The sequence below is a fragment of the Ambystoma mexicanum genome, chromosome 1p (assembly GCF_040938575.1).
Source record: "Ambystoma mexicanum isolate Mex_15411 chromosome 1p, UKY_AmexF1_1, whole genome shotgun sequence".
In the NCBI taxonomy this organism is placed as follows: domain Eukaryota; kingdom Metazoa; phylum Chordata; class Amphibia; order Caudata; family Ambystomatidae; genus Ambystoma; species Ambystoma mexicanum.
This window is the reverse complement of record NC_090921.1, coordinates 227,922,671-227,930,230: the sequence shown is the minus strand read 5'-3', so window position 1 is coordinate 227,930,230 and position 7,560 is coordinate 227,922,671.

Below are 7,560 nucleotides of genomic sequence, written 5' to 3'. Positions count from 1 at the left end.
AGGGTGGTGCTCCAGTGTCTCTTATCCATCAGTGGGTGGTGCTCAAGCGTGTCTTATCCATCAGTGTGTGGTGCTCTAGCATGTCTTGTCCATCATGTGTGGCTGCTCTAGCATATCTTATCCATCAGTGTGTGGTGCTCTAGCATGTTTATCTATCAGTGTGTGGTGCTCCAGCATATTTTATCCATCAGTGTGTGGTGCTCTAGCATGTCTTGTCCATCATGTGTGGCTGCTCTAGCATGTCTTGTCCATCAGTGTGTGGTGCCCTAGCATGTCTTATCAATCACTTGGTGGTGCTCTAGCATGTCTTATCCATCAGTGTGCGGTGCTCTAGCATGTCCTATCCATCAGTGGGTGGTGCAAGAGCATGTCTTATCCATCAGTGGGTGGTGCTCTAGCATGTCTTGTCCATCAATGTGTGGTGCACCAGCATGTCTTGTCCATCAGTGTGTGGTGCCCTAGCATGTCTTGTCAATCACTTGGTGGTGCTCTGGCATGTCTTATCCGTCAGTGCGTGGTGTTTTAGCCTGTCTTATCCATCAGTTTGGGGTGCTCTAGCATGTCTTATCCATCAGTGGGTGGTGCAAGAGTATGTCTTTTCCATCAGTGCGTGGAGCTCTAGCAAGTCTTTTCCATCAGTGTGTGCTGCTTTAGCATGTCTCATCCATCAGTGTGTGGTGCTCTAGCATGTCTTGTCCATCACTGGGTGGTTCTCTAGCATGTCTTATCCATCAGTGGGTGGTGCTCCAGCATCTCTTGTCCATCATTGTGTGGTGATCTAGCATGTCTTGTCCATCAGTGGGTGGTGCTCCAGCATGTCTTGTCCATCAATTGGTGGTGCTCTAGCGTGTCTTGTCCATCAGTGGGTGGTGCTCTAGCGTTTCTTGTCCATCAGTGGGTTGTGCTCCAGCATGTCTTGTACATCAGTGCATGGTGCTGTAGCATGTCTTATACATCAGTGGGTGGTGCTCTAGCATTTCTTATCCATCAGTGTGTTGTGATCTAACATGTCTTGTCCATCAGTGCTTGGTTCTGTAGCAAGTCTTGTCCATCAGTGGGTGCTGCTCTTGCGTGTCTTGTCCATCAGTGGGTGGTGCTCGAGCATGTCTTGTCCATCATGTGTGGCTGCTCTAGCATTTGTTGTCCATCAGTAGGTGGTTCTCTAGCATGTCTTATCCATCATGTGTGGCTGCTCCAGCATGTCTTATTCATCAGTGGGTGGTGCTCTAGCATGTCTTGTCCATCATGTGTGGCTGCTCTAAGATGTCTTATCCATCAGTATGTGGTGCTCTAGCGTGTCTTGTCCATCAGTGGGTGGTGCTCCAGCGTGTCTTATCCATCAGTGGGTGGTGCTCAAGTGTGTCTTATCCATCAGTGTGTGGTGATCTAGCAAGTCTTGTCCATCATGTGTGGCTGCTCTAGCATGTCTAATCCATCAGTGTGTGGTGCTCTAGCATGTTTATCTATCAGTGTGTGGTGCTCCAGCATATCTTATCCATCAGTGTGTGGTGCTCTAGCATGTCTTGTTCATCTGTGTGGTGCTCTATCAAGTCTTCTCCATCATTGTGTTGTGCACTTGCTTGTCTTGTCCATCAGTGTGTGGTGCTCTAGCATGTCTTGTCCATCATGTGTGGCTGCTCTAGCATGTCTTGTCCATCAATGTGCGGTGCACCAGCATGTCTTGTCCATCATTGTTTGGTGCCCTAGCATGTCTTATCAATCACTTGGTGGTGCTCTAGCATGTCTTATCCGTCAGTGCGTGGTGCTTTGGCATGTCTTGTCCATCAGTGCGTGGTGCTCTAATAAGTCTTATCCATCAGTATGCGGTGCTCTAGCATGTCTTATCAATCACTTGGTGGTGCTCTAGCATGTCTTGTCCATCAGTGTGTGGTGCTCTAGCATGTCTTGTCCATCATGTGTGGCTGCTCTAGCATGTCTTATCCATCAGTGTGTGGTACCCTAGCATGTCTTATCAATCACTTGGTGGTGCTCTAACATGTCTTATCCATCAGTATGTGGTGTTTTAGCCTGTTTTATTATTGTGTGGTGATCTAGCATGTCTTGTCCATAAGTGGGTGGTGCTCCAGCATGTCTTGTCCATCAATTCGTGGTACTCTAGCGTGTCTTGTCCATCAGTGGGTGGTAGTTTAGCGTGTCTTGTACATCAGTGGGTGGTGCTCCAGCGTGTCTTATCCATCAGTGGGTGGTGCTCAACCGTGTCTTATCCATCAGTAAGTGGTGCTCTAGCATGTCTTGTCCATCATGTTTGGCTGCTCTAGCATATCTTATCCATCAGTGTGTGGTACTCTAGCATGTTTATCTATCAGTGTGTGGTGCTCCAGCATATCTTATCCATCAGTGTGTGGTGCTCTAGCATGTCTTGTTCATCTTTGTGGTGCTCTAGCAAGTCTTCTCCATCATTGTGTTGTGCACTTGCATGTCTTGTCCATCAGTGTGTGCTGCTCTACCATGTCTTGTCCATCATGTGTGGCTGCTCTAGCATGTCTTGTCCATCAATGTGTGGTGCACCAGCATGTCTTGTCCATCAGTGCGTGTTGCTCTAGTAAGTCTTATCCATCTTTATGCGGTGTTCTAGCATGTCTTATCAATCACTTGGTGGTGCTCTAGCATGTCTTGTCCATCAGTGTGTGGTGCTCTAGCATGTCTTGTCCATCATGTGTGGCTGCTCTAGCATGTCTTGTCTGTCAGTGTGTGGTGCCCTAGCATGTCTTATCAATCACTTGGTGGTGCTCTAGCATGTCTTATCCGTCAGTACGTTGTGTTTTAGCCTGTCTTATCCATCAGTGTGGGGTGCTCTAGCATGTCTTATCCATCAGTGGGTGGTGCAAGAGCATGTCTTATCCATCAGTGGGTGGTCCTCTAGCATGTCTTGTCCATCAATGTGTGGTGCACCAGCATGTCTTGTCCATCAGTGTGTGGTGCCATAGCATGTCTTGTCAATCACTTGGTGGTGCTCTAGCATGTCTTATCCGTCAGTGCGTGGTGTTTTAGCCTGTCTTATCCATCAGTTTGGGGTGCTCTAGCATGTCTTATACATCAGTGCGTGGAGCAAGAGCATGTCTTGTCCATCAGTGCATGGACCTCTAGCAAGTCTTTTCCATCAATGTGTGGTGCTTTAGCATGTCTCATCCATCAGTGTGTGGTGCTCTAGCATGTCTTGTCCATCACTGGGTGGTTCTCTAGCATGTCTTATCCATCAGTGGGTGGTGCTCCAGCATCTCTTGTCCATCATTGTGTGGTGATCTAGCATGTCTTGTCCATAAGTGGGTGGTGCTCCAGCATGTCTTGTCCATCAATTGGTGGTGCTCTAGCATGTCTTGTCCATCAGTGGGTTGTGCTCTAGCGTGTCTTGTCCATCAGTGGGTTGTGCTCCAGCATGTCTTGTACATCAGTGCATGGTGCTGTAGCATGTCTTATACATCAGTGGGTGGTGCTCCAGCATGTCTCATCAATCAGTTGGTGGTGCTCTAGAATGTCTTGTCCATCAGTGTGTGGTGCTCTAGCATGTCTTGTCAATCAGTTGGTAGTGCTCTAGCATTTCTTATCCATCAGTGCGTTGTGCTCTAACATGTCTTGTCCATCAGTGCTTGGTGCTGTAGCAAGTCTTGTCCATCAGTGGGTGCTGCTCTTGTGTGTCTTGTCCATCAGTGGGTGGTGCTCGAGCATGTCTTGTCCATCATGTGTGGCTGCTCTAGCATTTCTTGTCCATCAGTAGGTGGTTCTCTAGCATGTCTTATCCATCATGTGTGCCTGCTCCGGCATGTCTTATTCATCAGTGGGTGGTGCTCTAGCATGTCTTTTCCATCATGTGTGGCTACTCTAACATGTCTTATCCATCAGTGTGTGGTGCTCTAGCGTGTCTTGTCCATCAGTGGGTGGTGCTCCAGCGTGTCTTATCCATCAGTGGGTGGTGCTCAAGCGTGTCTTATCCATCAGTGTTTGGTGATCTAGCAAGTCTTGTCCATCATGTGTGGCTGCTCTAGCATGTCTTATCCATCGGTGTGTGGTGCTCTAGCATGTTTATCTATCAGTGTGTGGTGCTCCAGCATATCTTATCCATCAGTGTGTGGTGCTCTAGCATGTCTTGTTCATCTGTGTTGTTCTCTAGCAAGTCTTCTCCATCATTGTGTTGTGCACTTGCATGTCTTGTCCATCAGTGTGTGGTGCTCTAGCATGTCTGGTCCATCATGTGTAGCTGCTCTAGCATGTCTTGTCCATCAATGTGTGGTGCACCAGCATGTCTTGTCCATCAGTGGTTGGTGCCATAGCATGTCTTATGAATCACTTGGTGGTGCTCTAGCATGTCTTATCCGTCAGTGTGTGGTGCTCTAGCATGTCTTGTCCATCAGTGCGTGATGCTCTAGTAAGTCTTATCCATCTTTATGCGGTGCTCTAGCATGTCTTATAAATCACTTGGTGGTGCACTAGCATGTCTTGTCCATCAGTGTGTGGTGCTCTAGCATGTCTTGTCCATCATGTGTGGCTGCTCTAGCATGTCTTGTCCATCAGTGTGTGGTGCCCTAGCATGTCTTATCAATCACTTGGTGGTGCTCTAGCATGTCTTATCCGTCAGTATGTCATGTTTTAGCCTGTCTTATCCATCAGTGTGGGGTGCTCTAGCATGTCTTATCCATCAGTGGATGGTGCAAGAACATGTCTTATCCATCAGTGGGTGGTGCTCTAGCATGTCTTGTCCATCAATGTGTGGTGCACCAGCATGTCTTGTCCATCAGTGTGTGGTGCCCTAGCATGTCTTGTCAATCACTTGGTGGTGCTCTTGCATGTCTTATCCGTCAGTGCGTGGTGTTTTAGCCTGTCTTATCCATCAGTTTGGGGTGCTCTAGCATGTCTTATCCATCAGTGGGTGGTGCATGAGCATGTCTTGTCCATCAGTGCGTGGAACTCTAGCAAGTCTTTTCCATCAGTGTGTGGTGCTTTGGCATGTCTCATCCATCAGTATTTGGTGCTCTAGCATGTCTTGCCCATCACTGGGTGGTTCTCTAGCATGTCTTATCCATCAGTGGGTGGTGCTCCAGCATCTCTTGTCCATCATTGTGTGGTGATCTAGCATGTCTTGTCCATCAGTGGTTGGTGCTCAAGCATGTCTTGTCCATCAATTGGTGGTGCTCTAGTGTGTCTTGTCCATCAGTGGGTGGTGCTCTGGTGTGTCTTGTCCATCAGTGGGTTGTGCTCCAGCATGTCTTGTACATCAGTGCATGGTGCTCTAACATGTCTTATACATCAGTGGGTGGTGCTCCAGCATGTCTTATCAATCAGTTGGTGGTGCTCTAGAACGTCTTGTCCATCAGTGTGTGGTGCTCTAGCATGTCTTGTCAATCAGTTGGTGGTGCTCTAGCATTTCTTATCCATCAGTGCGTCGTGCTCTAACATGTCTTGTCCATCAGTGGGTGGTGCTCCAGCGTATCTTATCCATCAGTGAGTGGTGCTGAAAAGTGTCTTATCCATCAGTGTGTGGTGCTGTAGCAAGTCTTGTCCATCAGTGGGTGCTGCTCTTGCGTGTCTTGTCCATCAGTGGGTGGTGCTCGAGCATGTCTTGTCCATCAGTGGGTGGTGCTCTAGCATTTCTTGTCCATCATGTGTGGCTGCTCTAACATGTCTTATCCATCAGTGTGTGGTGCTCTAGCGTGTCTTGTCCATCAGTGGGTGGTGCTCCAGCGTATCTTATCCATCAGTGGGTGGTGCTCTAGCACGTCTTGTCCATCATGTGTGGCTGCTCTAGCATGTCTTATCCATCAGTGTGTGGTGCTCTAGCATGTTTATCTATCAGAGTGTGGTGCTCCAGCATATCTTATCCATCAGTGTGTGGTGCTCTAGCATGTCTTGTTCATCTGTGTGGTGCTCTAGCAAGTCTTCTCCATCATTGTGTTGTGCACTTGCATGTCTTGTCAATCAGTGTGTGGTGCTCTAGCATGTCTTGACCATCATGTGTGGCTGCTCTAGCATGTATTGTCCATCAATGTGTGGTGCACCAGCATGTCTTGTCCATCAGTGTTTGGTGCCCTAGCATGTCTTATCAATCACTTGTGATGCTCCAGCATGTCTTATCCGTCAGTGCGTGGTGCTCTAGCATGTCTTGCCCATCAGTGCGTGGTGCTCTAGTAAGTGTTATCCATCAGTATTTGGTGCTCTCGCATGTCTTATCAATCACTTGGTGGTGCTCTACCATGTCTTGTCCATCAGTGTGTGGTGCTCTAGCATGTCTTGTCCATCATGTGTGGCTGCTCTAGCATGTCTTGTCCATCAGTGGGTGGTGCAAGAGCATGTCTTGTCCATCAGTGCGTGGAGCTCTAGCAAGTCTTTTCCATCAGTGTGTGGTGCTTTAGCATGTCTCATCCATCAGTGTGTGGTGTTCTAGCATGCCTTGTCCATCACTGGGTGGTTCTCTAGCATGTCTTATCCTTCAGTGGGTGGTGCTCCAGCATGTCTTGTCCATCATTGTGTGGTGATCTAGCATGTCTTGTCCATCAGTGGGTGGTGCTCCAGCATGTCTTGTCCATCAATTGGTGGTGCTCTAGCGTGTCTTGTCCATCAGTGGGTGGAAGTCTAGCGTGTCTTGTCCATCAGTGGGTTGTGCTCCAGTGTGTCTTATCCATCAGTGGGTGGTGCTCAATCGTGTCTTTTCCATCAGTGTGTGGTGCTCTAGCATGTCTTGTCCATCAGTGTGTGGTGCTCTAGCATGTCTTGTCCATCATGTGTGGCTGCTCTAGCATGTCTTGTCCATCAATGTGTGGTGCACCAGCATGTCTTGTCCATCAGTGTTTGGTGCTCTAGCATGTCTTATCAATCACTTGGTGGTGCTCTAGCATGTCTTATCCGTCAGTGCGTGGTGCTCTAGCATGTCTTGTCCATCAGTGCATGGTGCTCTAGTAAGTCTTATCCATCAGTATGCGGTGCTCTAGCATGTCTTATCAATCACTTGGTGGTGCTCTCGCATGTCTTGTCCATCAGTGTGTGGTGCTCTAGCATTTCTTGTCCATCATGTGTGGCTGCTCAAGCATGTCTTGTCCATCAGTGTGTGGTGCCCTAGCATGTCTTATCAATCACTTGGTGGTGCTCGAGCATGTCTTATCCGTCAGTACGTCGTGTTTTAGCCTGTCTTATCCATCAGTGTGGGGTGCTCTAGCATGTCTTATCCATCAGTGGGTGGTGCAAGAGCATGTCTTATCCATCAGTGGATGGTGCTCTAGCATGTCTTGTCCATCAATGTGTGGTGCACCAGCATGTCTTGTCCATCAGTGTGTGGTGCCCTAGCATGTCTTGTCAATCACTTGGTGGTGCTCTAACATATCTTATCCGTCAATGTGTGGTGTTTTAGCCTGTCTTATCCATCAGTTTGGGGTGCTCTAGCATGTCTTATCCATCAGTGGGTGGTGCAAGAGCATGTCTTGTCCATCAGTGCGTGGAGCTCTAGCAAGTCTTTTCCATCAGTGTGTGGTGCTTTAGCATGTCTCATCCATCAGTGTGTGGTGCTCTAGCATGTCTTGTCCATCACTGGGTGGTTCTCTAGCATGTCTTATC